This window comes from Castor canadensis, chromosome 16 (assembly GCF_047511655.1).
Source record: "Castor canadensis chromosome 16, mCasCan1.hap1v2, whole genome shotgun sequence".
Taxonomy (NCBI): domain Eukaryota; kingdom Metazoa; phylum Chordata; class Mammalia; order Rodentia; family Castoridae; genus Castor; species Castor canadensis.
The window spans coordinates 35,964,703-35,980,147 of record NC_133401.1 but is presented as its reverse complement, the minus strand read 5'-3'; positions in this window follow the sequence as shown (position 1 = coordinate 35,980,147).

The following is a 15,445-nucleotide window of genomic DNA, read 5'->3' as shown; positions in this document are numbered from 1 at the left end:
GGAGTAGTGAATACTTCTCAGTGTATTCCTGGATCAGCAACATCACCTTTCTGCTGAATCTCCCCATTCAAGTGAAAGGGAGAAGCACTGCAGCTCTTGTAAGAGAAGCATTAATGTTACAAGCAAGAGGGCCTTGCACCTTGTTAAGCATGGTGGACTGAGTTAGCTTTTGAAAGGAACGGTGCCCAATTGTCACCGTTTTCATGGGTGAGGATCGTCAACTTTGTGCGAAATCTCTGCATACCAGTAAAAGGGAGAAAAACTGCAGGTTTCTAAGAGAATCTTTAACGTTAGAAACAAGAGGGTCTAGCAACTTGGTTAATATATTGAATTCAGTTTGCTCTTTAAAGGAGTACTGAATACCTCTCAGTGCTTTCCTGGAGGAGCTACATCACCTTTGTGCAGAATCACCCCTTTCAAGTGAAAGGGAGGAGCATTGCAGCTCTTGTAAGAGAAGCATTAATGTTACAAGCAAGAGGGCCTGGCACCTTGTTAAGCATGGTGAGCTAATTTAGCTTTTGAAAGGAACGCCGCCTAACTGTCTGCAATTTCATGGGTGAGGAATATCAACTTTGTGCAAAATCACCACATACAAGTAAAGGGCAGAAAAACTGCAGATTTGTAGGAGAATCCTTCATGTTAGAAACAAGAGGGTCTAGCAACATGGTTAGTATGGTGAATTCAGTTTGCTTTTTAAGGGAGTACTGCCTACCTCTCAGTGTTTTCCTGGATCAGCAACATCAACTTTCTGCTGAATCTCCCCATTCAAGTGAATGGGAGAAGCACTGCAGCTCTTATAAGAGAAGCATTAATGTTCCAAGCAAGAGGGAATTTCACCTTGTTAAGCATGGTGAACTGAGGTAGCTTTTGAAAGGAACGCTGCCCAACTGTCAGCGTTTTCATGGGTGAGGATCATCAACTTTGTGCAAAATCACCCCATACACTAAATGGGAGAAAACCTGCAGTTTTCTAAGAGAATCCTTCATGTTAGAAACAAGAGGGTCTAGAAACTCGGTTACTATGGTGAATTCAGTTTGCTCTTTAAAGGAGTACTGCGTTCCTCTCAGTGTTTTCCTGGATGAACAATATCACCTTTGTGTAGAATCACCCCATTCAAATGAAAGGGAGAAGTACTGTAGCTCTTGTAGAGAAGGATTAATTTTACAAGCAAGAGGGTCTTGCACCTTGTTAAGCTTGGTGAACTCTGTTAGTTTTTGAAAGGAACGCTGCCTAACTTTCAGAGTTTTCATGTGTGAGGAACATAAACTTTGTGCAAAATCACGGCCTTAAATAAAAGGGAGAAAAACTGCAGTTTTTGTAAGAGCATCCTGAATGTTAGAAACAAGAGGGTCTAGCAACATTTTCAGTATCGTGAATTCTGTTTGCTCTATAAAGGAGTACTGCTCACCTGCCAGTGTTTTCCTGGATCAGCAACATCACCGTGCTGCTGAATCTCCCCATTCAAGTGAAAGGGAGAATCACTGCAGCTTTGTAAGGGAAGCATTAATGTTACAAGCAAGATGTTGCTGCACCTTGTTAAGAATGGTGAACTGTGTTAGTTTTTGAAAGGAACGCTGCCTAACTTTCAGCGTTTTCATGTGTGAGGAACATAAATTTTTGCAAAATCACCACCTTAAATAAAAGGGAGAAAAACTGCAGTTTTTGTAAGAGCATCCTGAATGTTAGAAACAAGAGGGTCTAGCAACATTGTCAGTATCGTGAATTCAGTTTGCTCTATAAAGGAGCACTGCTAACCTCCCAGTGTTTTCCTGGATCAGCAACATCACCTTGCTGCCGAATCTCCCCTCTCAAGTGAAAGGGAGAATCACTGCAGCTTTGTAAGAGAAGCATTAATGTTACAAGCAAGATGGTGCTGCACCTTGTTAAGAATGGTGAACTGTGTTAGTTTTTGAAAGGAACGCTGCCTAACTTTCAGCGTTTTCATGTGTGAGGAACATAAACATTGTGCAAAATCACCGCATACAAGTGAATGGGAGAAAAACTGCACTTTTTGAAAGACATTCCTTAATGTTAGAAGCAAGATGGTCTAGCAACTTGGTTAATATTGTGAATTCAGTTTGCTACTTAAAAGAGTACTGCCTACCTCTCAGTGTTTTCCTGGATGAGCAACATCACCTTTGTGTTGAATCACCCCATTCAAGTGAAAGGGAGAAGCACTGTAGCTCTTGTAGAGAAGGATTAATTTTACAAGCAAGAGGGTCTTGCACCTTCTTAAGCAATGTGAACTCTGTTAGTTTTTGAAAGGAACGCTGCCTAACTTTCAGGGTTTTCATGTGTGAGGAACATAAACGTTGTGCAAAATCACCGCATACAAGCAAATGGGAGAAAAACTGCAGGTTTGTAAAAGAATCTTTAATGTTAGAAAAAAGAGGGTCTAGCACCATGGTTAGTATTGTGAATCCTTTTTGCTCTTTAAAGGAATTCTGCCCACTTAGCACTGTTTTCCTGGATGAGCAATATCACTTTTGTGTTGAATCACCCCATTCAAGTGAATTGGAGAAGCCCTGTAGCACTTGTAAGAGAACGATTAACTTTACAAGCAAGAGTGTCTTGCACCTTGCTAAGCATGCTGAACTGTGTTAGTTTTTGAAAGGAATGCTGCCTAACCTTCAGCCTTTTCATGGGTGAGGAACATAAACTTTGTGCAAAATCACCGCATACAAGTGAATGGGAGAAATACTGCAGATTTGTAAGAGAATCCTTCATGTTAGAAACAAGAGGGTCTAGCAACATGGTTAGTATGGTGAATTCAGTTTGCTTTTTAAGGGAGTACTGCCTACCTCTCAGTGTTTTCCTGGATCAGCAACATCAACTTTCTGCTGAATCTCCCCATTCAAGTGAATGGGAGAAGCACTGCAGCTCTTATAAGAGAAGCATTAATGTTCCAAGCAAGAGGGAATTTCACCTTGTTAAGCATGGTGAACTGAGGTAGCTTTTGAAAGGAACGCTGCCCAACTGTCAGCGTTTTCATGGGTGAGGATCATCAACTTTGTGCAAAATCACCCCATACACTAAATGGGAGAAAACCTGCAGTTTTCTAAGAGAATCCTTCATGTTAGAAACAAGAGGGTCTAGAAACTCGGTTACTATGGTGAATTCAGTTTGCTCTTTAAAGGAGTACTGCGTTCCTCTCAGTGTTTTCCTGGATGAACAATATCACCTTTGTGTAGAATCACCCCATTCAAGTGAAAGGGAGAAGTACTGTAGCTCTTGTAGAGAAGGATTAATTTTACAAGCAAGAGGGTCTTGCACCTTGTTAAGCTTGGTGAACTCTGTTAGTTTTTGAAAGGAACGCTGCCTAACTTTCAGAGTTTTCATGTGTGAGGAACATAAACTTTGTGCAAAATCACGGCCTTAAATAAAAGGGAGAAAAACTGCAGTTTTTGTAAGAGCATCCTGAATGTTAGAAACAAGAGGGTCTAGCAACATTATCAGTATCGTGAATTCTGTTTGCTCTATAAAGGAGTACTGCTCACCTGCCAGTGTTTTCCTGGATCAGCAACATCACCGTGCTGCTGAATCTCCCCATTCAAGTGAAAGGGAGAATCACTGCAGCTTTGTAAGGGAAGCATTAATGTTACAAGCAAGATGTTGCTGCACCTTGTTAAGAATGGTGAACTGTGTTAGTTTTTGAAAGGAACGCTGCCTAACTTTCAGCGTTTTCATGTGTGAGGAACATAAATTTTTGCAAAATCACCACCTTAAATAAAAGGGAGAAAAACTGCAGTTTTTGTAAGAGCATCCTGAATGTTAGAAACAAGAGGGTCTAGCAACATTGTCAGTATCGTGAATTCAGTTTGCTCTATAAAGGAGCACTGCTAACCTCCCAGTGTTTTCCTGGATCAGCAACATCACCTTGCTGCCGAATCTCCCCTCTCAAGTGAAAGGGAGAATCACTGCAGCTTTGTAAGAGAAGCATTAATGTTACAAGCAAGATGGTGCTGCACCTTGTTAAGAATGGTGAACTGTGTTAGTTTTTGAAAGGAACGCTGCCTAACTTTCAGCGTTTTCATGTGTGAGGAACATAAACATTGTGCAAAATCACCGCATACAAGTGAATGGGAGAAAAACTGCACTTTTTGAAAGACATTCCTTAATGTTAGAAGCAAGATGGTCTAGCAACTTGGTTAATATTGTGAATTCAGTTTGCTACTTAAAAGAGTACTGCCTACCTCTCAGTGTTTTCCTGGATGAGCAACATCACCTTTGTGTTGAATCACCCCATTCAAGTGAAAGGGAGAAGCACTGTAGCTCTTGTAGAGAAGGATTAATTTTACAAGCAAGAGGGTCTTGCACCTTCTTAAGCAATGTGAACTCTGTTAGTTTTTGAAAGGAACGCTGCCTAACTTTCAGGGTTTTCATGTGTGAGGAACATAAACGTTGTGCAAAATCACCGCATACAAGCAAATGGGAGAAAAACTGCAGGTTTGTAAAAGAATCTTTAATGTTAGAAAAAAGAGGGTCTAGCACCATGGTTAGTATTGTGAATCCTTTTTGCTCTTTAAAGGAATTCTGCCCACTTAGCACTGTTTTCCTGGATGAGCAATATCACTTTTGTGTTGAATCACCCCATTCAAGTGAATTGGAGAAGCCCTGTAGCACTTGTAAGAGAACGATTAACTTTACAAGCAAGAGTGTCTTGCACCTTGCTAAGCATGCTGAACTGTGTTAGTTTTTGAAAGGAATGCTGCCTAACCTTCAGCCTTTTCATGGGTGAGGAACATAAACTTTGTGCAAAATCACCGCATACAAGTGAATGGGAGAAATACTGCAGATTTGTAAGAGAATCCTTCATGTTAGAAACAAGAGGGTCTAGCAACATGGTTAGTATGGTGAATTCAGTTTGCTCTTTAAAGGAGTACTGCCTACCTCTCAGTGTTTTCCTGGATCAGCAACATCACCTTTCTGCTGAATCTCCCCAGTCAAGTGAGTGGGAGAAGTACTGCAGCTCTTATAAGAGAAGCATTAATGTTCCAAGCAAGAGGGAATTTCACCTTGTTAAGCATGGTGAACTGAGTTAGCTTTTGAAAGGAATCCTGAGCAACTGTGAGCGTTTTCATGGGTGAGGATCATCAACTTTGTGCAAAATCACCACATACACTAAATGGGAGAAAACCTGCAGTTTTCTAAGAGAATCCTTAATGTTAGAAGTAAGAGGGTCTAGAAACTCAGTTACTATGGTGAATTCAGTTTGCTCTTTAAAGGAGTACTGCATTCATCTCAGTGTTTTCCTGGATGAGCTATATCACCTTTGTGTTGAATCACCCCACACAAGTGAAAGGGAGAAGCAGTGCAGCTCTTGTAAGAGAAGCATTAACATTAAAAGCAAGAGGGTCTTGCACCTTGTTAAGCATGGTGAACTGAGCTAGTTTTGAAGAGGAACGCTGCCTAACTTTCAGTGTTTTCATGGGTGAGGAACATAAACTTTGTGCAAAATCACCACATAAAAGTAAATGGGAGGAAAACTGTAGCTTTTGTAAGAGATTCCTTAATGTTAGAAACAAGAGGGTCTAGCAACTTGGTTAATATTGTGCATTCAGTTTGCTCTTTAAAGGAGTACTGCATAACTCTCAGTGTTTTCCTGGATGAGTAACATCACCTTTGTGCAGAATCACACCTTTCAAGTGAAAGGGAGGAGCATTGCAGCTCTTGTAAGAGAAGCATTAATGTTACAAGCAAGAGGGCCTTGCACCTTGTTAAGCATTGTGAGCTAAGTTAGCTTTTGAAAGGAACGCTGCCTAACTGTCTGCAATTTCATGGGTGAGGAATATCAACTTTGTGCAAAATCACCACATACAAGTAAAGGGCAGAAAAACTGCAGATTTGTAGGAGAATCCTTAATGTTAGAAGTAAGAGGGTCTAGCAACATGGTTAGTATGGTGAATTCAGTTTGCTTTTTAAGGGAGTACTGCCTACCTCTCAGTGTTTTCCTGGATCAGCAACATCAACTTTCTGATAAATCTCCCCATTCAAGTGAATGGGAGAAGCACTGCAGCACTTATAAGAGAAGCATTAATGTTCCAAGCAAGAGGGAATTTCACCTTGTTAACCATGGTGAACTCAGCTAGTTTTTAAGAGGAACGCTGCCTAACTTTCAGTGTTTTCATGGGTGAGGAACATAAACTTTGTGCAAAATCACCACATAAAAGTAAATGGGAGAAAAACTGTAGCTTTTGTAAGAGATTCCTTAATGTTAGAAACAAGAGGGTCTAGCAACTTGGTTCATATTGTGAATTCAGTTTGCTCTTTAAAGGAGTACTGCATAACGCTCAGTGTTTTCCTGGATGAGCAACATCACCTTTCTGCTGAATCACCCCATTCAAGTGAACAGGAGAATCACTGCAGCTCTGTAAGAGAAGCATTAGTGTTACAAGCAAGAGGGCCTTTCACCTTGTTATGCATGGTGAACCGAGTTAGCATTTGAAAAGAACGCTTCCTGACTGTCAGCGTTTTCAAAGGTGAAGAATATCAACTTTGTGCAAAACAGCCTCTTTCAAGTGAATGGAGAAAAAGTGTAGCTTTTCTAAGAAAACAATTAATGTTAGAAGCAAGATGATTTAGCAGCATGTTTAAGTTTGAGAATTGAGTGTGCTGTTTAAGGCAATACGCTCTCCCTCTCAGTGTTTCCATGGGTGAGGAACCTCATCTTTGTGCATAAGGAGAGCACACAAGTGAATGGGAGAAAAACTGCAGTTTTTTAAGAGAATCCTTTTAAGTTATAAACAAGATGGTCTAGCAACTTGGATAATATTGTGAATTCAGTTTGCTGTTTAAAGGAGTACTGAATACTTCTCAGTGTATTCCTGGATCAGCAACATCACCTTTCTGCTGAATCTCCCCATTCAAGTGAAAGGGAGAAGCACTGCAGCTCTTGTAAGAGAAGCATTAATGTTACAAGCAAGAGGGCCCTGCACCTTGTTAAGCATGGTGAACTGAGTTAGCTTTTGAAAGGAACGCTGCCCAATTGTCAGCGTTTTCATGGTTGAGGATCGTCAACTTTGTGCGAAATCTCTGCATACCAGTAAATGGGAGAAAAACTGCAGGTTTCTAAGAGAATCTTTAACGTTAGAAACAAGAGGGTCTAGCAACTTGGTTAATATATTGAATTCAGTTTGCTCTTTAAAGGAGTACTGAATACCTCTCAGTGCTTTCCTGGAGGAGCAACATCACCTTTGTGCAGAATCACCCCTTTCAAGTGAAAGGGAGGAGCATTGCAGCTCTTGTAAGAGAAGCATTAATGTTACAAGCAAGAGGGCCTTGCACCTTGTTAAGCACGGTGAGCTAAGTTAGCTTTTGAAAGGAACGCTGCCTAACTGTCTGCAATTTCATGGGTGAGGAATATCAACTTTGTGCAAAATCACCACATACAAGTAAAGGGCAGAAAAACTGCAGATTTGTAGGAGAATCCTTCATGTTAGAAACAAGAGGGTCTAGCAACATGGTTAGTATGGTGAATTCAGTATGCTTTTTAAGGGAGTACTGCCTACCTCTCAGTGTTTTCCTGAATCAGCAACATCAACTTTCTGCTGAATCTCCCCATTCAAGTGAATGGGAGAAGCACTGCAGCTCTTATAAGAGAAGCATTAATGTTCCAAGCAAGAGGGAATTTCACCTTGTTAAGCATGGTGAACTGAGGTAGCTTTTGAAAGGAACGCTGAACAACTGTCAGCGTTTTCATGGGTGAGGATCATCAACTTTGTGCAAAATCACCCCATACACTAAATGGGAGAAAACCTGCAGTTTTCTAAGAAAATCCTTCATGTTAGAAACAAGAGGGTCTAGGAACTCGGTTACTATGGTGAATTCAGTTTGCTCTTTAAAGGAGTACTGCGTTCCTCTCAGTGTTTTCCTGGATGAACAATATCACCTTTGTGTAGAATCACCCCATTCAAGTGAAAGGGAGAAGCACTGTAGCTCTTGTAGAGAAGGATTAACTTTACAAGCAAGAGGGTCTTGCACCTTGTTAAGCTTGGTGAACTCTGTTAGTTTTTGAAAGGAACGCTGCCTAACTTTCAGCGTTTTCATGTGTGAGGAACATAAACTTTTTGCAAAATCACCACCTTAAATAAAAGGGAGAAAAACTGCAGTTTTTGTAAGAGCATCCTGAATGTTAGAAACAAGAGGGTCTAGCAACATTGTCAGTATCGTGAATTCAGTTTGCTCTATAAAGGAGTACTGCTCACCTCCCAGTGTTTTCCTGGATCAGCAACATCACCTTGCTGCTGAATCTCCCCATTCAAGTGAAAGGGAGAATCACTGCAGCTTTGTAAGGGAAGCATTAATGTTACAAGCAAGATGGTGCTGCACCTTGTTAAGAATGGTGAACTGTGTTAGTTTTTGAAAGGAACGTTGCCTAACTTTCAGCGTTTTCATGTGTGAGGAACATAAACATTGTGCAAAATCACCGCATACAAGTGAATGGGAGAAAAACTGCACTTTTTGAAAGACATTCCTTAATGTTAGAAACAAGAAGGGCTAGCAACTTGGTTAATATTGTGAATTCAGTTTGCTACTTAAAGGACTACTGCCTACCTCTCAGTGTTTTCCTGGATGAGCAACATCACCTTTGTGTTGAATCACCCCATTCAAGTGAAAGGGAGAAGCACTGTAGCTCTTGTAGAGAAGGATTAATTTTACAAGCAAGAGGGTCTTGCACCTTCTTAAGCAATGTGAACTCTGTTAGTTTTTGAAAGGAACGCTGCCTAACTTTCAGGGTTTTCATGCGTGAGGAACATAAACGTTGTGCAAAATCACCGCATACAAGCAAATGGGAGAAAAACTGCAGGTTTGTAAAAGAATCTTTAATGTTAGAAAAAAGAGGGTCTAGCACCATGGTTAGTATTGTGAATCCTTTTTGCTCTTTAAAGGAATTCTGCCCACTTAGCACTGTTTTCCTGGATGAGCAATATCACTTTTGTGTTGAATCACCCCATTCAAGTGAATTGGAGAAGCCCTGTAGCACTTGTAAGAGAACGATTAACTTTACAAGCAAGAGTGTCTTGCACCTTGCTAAGCATGCTGAACTGTGTTAGTTTTTGAAAGGAATGCTGCCTAACCTTCAGCCTTTTCATGGGTGAGGAACATAAACTTTGTGCAAAATCACCGCATACAAGTGAATGGGAGAAATACTGCAGATTTGTAAGAGAATCCTTCATGTTAGAAACAAGAGGGTCTAGCAACATGGTTAGTATGGTGAATTCAGTTTGCTCTTTAAAGGAGTACTGCCTACCTCTAAGTGTTTTCCTGGATCAGCAACATCACCTTTCTGCTGAATCTCCCCAATCAAGTGAGTGGGAGAAGTACTGCAGCTCTTATAAGAGAAGCATTAATGTTCCAAGCAAGAGGGAATTTCACCTTGTTAAGCATCGTGTACAAAGTTAGCTTTTGAAAGGAAGGCTGAGCAACTGTCAGCGTTTTCATGGGTGAGGATCATCAACTTTGTGCAAAATCACCACATACACTAAATGGGAGAAAACCTGCAGTTTTCTAAGAGAATCCTTAATGTTAGAAGTAAGAGGGTCTAGAAACTGAGTTACTATGGTGAATTCAGTTTGCTCTTTAAAGGAGTACTGCATTCATCTCAGTGTTTTCCTGGATGAGCTATATCACCTTTGTGTTGAATCACCCCACTCAAGTGAAAGGGAGAAGCAGTGCAGCTCCTGTAAGAGAAGCATTAACATTAAAAGCAAGAGGGTCTTGCACCTTGTTAAGCATGGTGAACTGAGCTAGTTTTTAAGAGGAACGCTGCCTAACTTTCAGTGTTTTCATGGGTGAGGAACATAAACTTTGTGCAAAATCACCACATAAAAGTAAATGGGAGAAAAACTGTAGCTTTTGTAAGAGATTCCTTAATGTTAGAAACAAGAGGGTCTAGAAACTTGGTTAATAATGTGCATTCAGTTTGCTCTTTAAAGGAGTACTGCATAACGCTCAGTGTTTTCCTGGATGAGCAACATCACCTTTCTGCTGAATCACCCCATTCAAGTGAATGGGAGAATCACTGCAGCTCTGTAAGAGAAGCATTAGGGTTACAAGCAAGAGGGCCTTTCACCTTGTTATGCATGGTGAACCGAGTTAGCATTTGAAAAGAACGCTTCCTGACTGTCAGTGTTTTCAAAGGTGAAGAATATCAACTTTGTGCAAAACAGCCTCTTTCAAGTGAATGGAGAAAAAGTGTAGCTTTTCTAAGAAAACAATTAATGTTAGAAGCAAGATGATTTAGCAGCATGTTTAAGTTTGAGAATTGAGTGTGCTGTTTAAGGCAATACGCTCTCCCTCTCAGTGTTTCCATGGGTGAGGAACCTCATCTTTGTGCATAAGGAGAGCACACAAGTGAATGGGAGAAAAACTGCAGTTTTTTAAGAGAATCCTTTTAAGTTATAAACAAGATGGTCTAGCAACTTGGATAATATTGTGAATTCAGTTTGCTGTTTAAAGGAGTACTGAATACTTCTCAGTGTATTCCTGGATCAGCAACATCACCTTTCTGCTGAATCTCCCCATTCAAGTGAAAGGGAGAAGCACTGCAGCTCTTGTAAGAGAAGCATTAGTGTTACAAGCAAGAGGGCCTTGCACCTTGTTAAGCATGGTGAACTGAGTTAGCTTTTGAAAGGAACGCTGCCCAATTGTCAGCGTTTTCATGGGTGAGGATCGTCAACTTTGTGCGAAATCTCTGCATACCAGTAAATGGGAGAAAAACTGCAGGTTTCTAAGAGAATTTTTAACGTTAGAAAAAAGAGGGTCTAGCAACTTGGTTAATATATTGAATTCAGTTTGCTCTTTAAAGGAGTACTGAATACCTCTCAGTGCTTTCCTGGAGGAGCAACATCACCTTTGTGCAGAATCACCCCTTTCAAGTGAAAGGGAGGAGCATTGCAGCTCTTGTAAGAGAAGCATTAATGTTACAAGCAAGAGGGCCTTGCACCTTGTTAAGCATGGTGAGCTAAATTAGCTTTTGAAAGGAACGCTGCCTAACTGTCTACAATTTCATGGGTGAGGAATATCAACTTTGTGCAAAATCACCACATACAAGTAAAGGGCAGAAAAACTGCAGATTTGTAGGAGAATCCTTCATGTTAGAAACAAGAGGGTCTAGTAACATGGTTAGTATGGTGAATTCAGTTTGCTTTTTAAGGGAGTACTGCCTACCTCTCAGTGTTTTCCTGGATCAGCAACATCAACTTTCTGCTGAATCTCCCCATTCAAGTGAATGGGAGAAGCACTGCAGCTCTTATAAGAGAAGCATTAATGTTCCAAGCAAGAGGGAATTTCACCTTGTTAAGCATGGTGAACTGAGGTAGCTTTTGAAAGGAACGCTGCCCAACTGTCAGCGTTTTCATGGGTGAGGATCATCAACTTTGTGCAAAATCACCCCATACACTAAATGGGAGAAAACCTGCAGTTTTCTAAGAGAATCCTTCATGTTAGAAACAAGAGGGTCTAGAAACTCGGTTACTATGGTGATCTCAGTTTGCTCTTTAAAGGAGTACTGCGTTCCTCTCAGTGTTTTCCTGGATGAACAATATCACCTTTGTGTAGAATCACCCCATTCAAGTGAAAGGGGAAGCACTGTAGCTCTTGTAGAGAAGGATTAATTTTACAAGCAAGAGGGTCTTGCACCTTGTTAAGCTTGGTGAACTCTGTTAGTTTTTGAAAGGAACGCTGCCTAACTTTCAGCGTTTTCATGCGTGAGGAACATAAACTTTTTGCAAAATCACCACCTTAAATAAAAGGGAGAAAAACTGCAGTTTTTGTAAGAGCATCCTGAATGTTAGAAACAAGAGGGTCTAGCAACATTGTCAGTATCGTGAATTCAGTTTGCTCTATAAAGGAGTACTGCTCACCTCCCAGTGTTTTCCTGGATCAGCAACATCACCTTGCTGCTGAATCTCCCCATTCAAGTGAAAGGGAGAATCACTGCAGCTTTGTAAGAGAAGCATTAATGTTACAAGCAAGATGGTGCTGCACCTTGTTAAGAATGGTGAACTGTGTTAGTTTTTGAAAGGAACGCTGCCTAACTTTCAGCGTTTTCATGTGTGAGGAACATAAACATTGTGCAAAATCACCGCATACAAGTGAATGGGAGAAAAACTGCACTTTTTGAAAGACATTCCTTAATGTTAGAAACAAGATGGTCTAGCAACTTGGTTAATATTGTGAATTCAGTTTGCTACTTAAAGGACTACTGCCTACCTCTCAGTGTTTTCCTGGATGAGCAACATCACCTTTGTGTTGAATCACCCCATTCAAGTGAAAGGGAGAAGCACTGTAGCTCTTGTAGAGAAGGATTAATTTTACAAGCAAGAGGGTCTTGCACCTTCTTAAGCAATGTGAACTCTGTTAGTTTTTGAAAGGAACGCTGCCTAACTTTCAGGGTTTTCATGTGTGAGGAACATAAACGTTGTGCAAAATCACCGCATACAAGCAAAAGGGAGAAAAACTGCAGGTTTGTAAAAGAATCTTTAATGTTAGAAAAAAGAGGGTCTAGCACCATGTGAATCCTTTTTGCTCTTTAAAGGAATTCTGCCCACTTAGCACTGTTTTCCTGGATGAGCAATATCACTTTTGTGTTGAATCACCCCATTCAAGTGAATTGGAGAAGCCCTGTAGCACTTGTAAGAGAACGATTAACTTTACAAGCAAGAGTGTCTTGCACCTTGCTAAGCATGCTGAACTGTGTTAGTTTTTGAAAGGAATGCTGCCTAACCTTCAGCCTTTTCATGGGTGAGGAACATAAACTTTGTGCAAAATCACCGCATACAAGTGAATGGGAGAAATACTTCAGATTTGTAAGAGAATCCTTCATGTTAGAAACAAGAGGGTCTAGCAACATGGTTAGTATGGTGAATTCAGTTTGCTCTTTAAAGGAGTACTGCCTACCTCTAAGTGTTTTCCTGTATCAGCAACATCACCTTTCTGCTGAATCTCCCCAATCAAGTGAGTGGGAGAAGTACTGCAGCTCTTATAAGAGAAGCATTAATGTTCCAAGCAAGAGGGAATTTCACCTTGTTAAGCATCGTGTACAAAGTTAGCTTTTGAAAGGAATGCTGAGCAACTGTCAGCGTTTTCATGGGTGAGGATCATCAACTTTGTGCAAAATCACCACATACACTAAATGGGAGAAAACCTGCAGTTTTCTAAGAGAATCCTTAATGTTAGAAGTAAGAGGGTCTAGAAACTCAGTTACTATGGTGAATTCAGTTTGCTCTTTAAAGGAGTACTGCATTCATCTCAGTGTTTTCCTGGATGAGCTATATCACCTTTTTGTTGAATCACCCCACTCAAGTGAAAGGGAGAAGCAGTGCAGCTCCTGTAAGAGAAGCATTAACATTAAAAGCAAGAGGGTCTTGCACCTTGTTAAGCATGGTGAACTGAGCTAGTTTTTAAGAGGAACGCTGCCTAACTTTCAGTGTTTTCATGGGTGAGGAACATAAACTTTGTGCAAAATCACCACATAAAAGTAAATGGGAGAAAAACTGTAGCTTTTGTAAGAGATTCCTTAATGTTAGAAACAAGAGGGTCTAGAAACTTGGTTAATAATGTGCATTCAGTTTGCTCTTTAAAGGAGTACTGCGTAACGCTCAGTGTTTTCCTGGATGAGCAACATCACCTTTCTGCTGAATCACCCCATTCAAGTGAATGGGAGAATCACTGCAGCTCTGTAAGAGAAGCATTAGTGTTACAAGCAAGAGGGCCTTTCACCTTGTTATGCATGGTGAACCGAGTTAGCATTTGAAAAGAACGCTTCCTGACTGTCAGTGTTTTCAAAGGTGAAGAATATCAACTTTGTGCAAAACAGCCTCTTTCAAGTGAATGGAGAAAAAGTGTAGCTTTTCTAAGAAAACAATTAATGTTAGAAGCAAGATGATTTAGCAGCATGTTTAAGTTTGAGAATTGAGTGTGCTGTTTAAGGCAATACGCTCTCCCTCTCAGTGTTTCCATGGGTGAGGAACCTCATCTTTGTGCATAAGGAGAGCACACAAGTGAATGGGAGAAAAACTGCAGTTTTTTAAGAGAATCCTTTTAAGTTATAAACAAGATGGTCTAGCAACTTGGATAATATTGTGAATTCAGTTTGCTGTTTAAAGGAGTAGTGAATACTTCTCAGTGTATTCCTGGATCAGCAACATCACCTTTCTGCTGAATCTCCCCATTCAAGTGAAAGGGAGAAGCACTGCAGGTCTTGTAAGAGAAGCATTAGTGTTACAAGCAAGAGTTCCTTGCACCTTGTTAAGCATGGTGAACTGAGTTAGCTTTTGAAAGGAACGCTGCCCAATTGTCAGCGTTTTCATGGGTGAGGATCGTCAACTTTGTGCGAAATCTCTGCATACCAGTAAATGGGAGAAAAACTGCAGGTTTCTAAGAGAATTTTTAACGTTAGAAAAAAGAGGGTCTAGCAACTTGGTTAATATATTGAATTCAGTTTGCTCTTTAAAGGAGTACTGAATACCTCTCAGTGCTTTCCTGGAGGAGCAACATCACCTTTGTGCAGAATCACCCCTTTCAAGTGAAAGGGAGGAGCATTGTAGCTCTTGTAAGAGAAGCATTAATGTTACAAGCAAGAGGGCCTTGCACCTTGTTAAGCATGGTGAGCTAAATTAGCTTTTGAAAGGAACGCTGCCTAACTGTCTACAATTTCATGGGTGAGGAATATCAACTTTGTGCAAAATCACCACATACAAGTAAAGGGCAGAAAAACTGCAGATTTGTAGGAGAATCCTTCATGTTAGAAACAAGAGGGTCTAGTAACATGGTTAGTATGGTGAATTCAGTTTGCTTTTTAAGGGAGTACTGCCTACCTCTCAGTGTTTTCCTGGATCAGCAACATCAACTTTCTGCTGAATCTCCCCATTCAAGTGAATGGGAGAAGCACTGCAGCTCTTATAAGAGAAGCATTAATGTTCCAAGCAAGAGGGAATTTCACCTTGTTAAGCATGGTGAACTGAGGTAGCTTTTGAAAGGAACGCTGCCCAACTGTCAGCGTTTTCATGGGTGAGGATCATCAACTTTGTGCAAAATCACCCCATACACTAAATGGGAGAAAACCTGCAGTTTTCTAAGAGAATCCTTCATGTTAGAAACAAGAGGGTCTAGAAACTCGGTTACTATGGTGATCTCAGTTTGCTCTTTAAAGGAGTACTGCGTTCCTCTCAGTGTTTTCCTGGATGAACAATATCACCTTTGTGTAGAATCACCCCATTCAAGTGAAAGGGGAAGCACTGTAGCTCTTGTAGAGAAGGATTAATTTTACAAGCAAGAGGGTCTTGCACCTTGTTAAGCTTGGTGAACTCTGTTAGTTTTTGAAAGGAACGCTGCCTAACTTTCAGCGTTTTCATGCGTGAGGAACATAAACTTTTTGCAAAATCACCACCTTAAATAAAAGGGAGAAAAACTGCAGTTTTTGTAAGAGCATCCTGAATGTTAG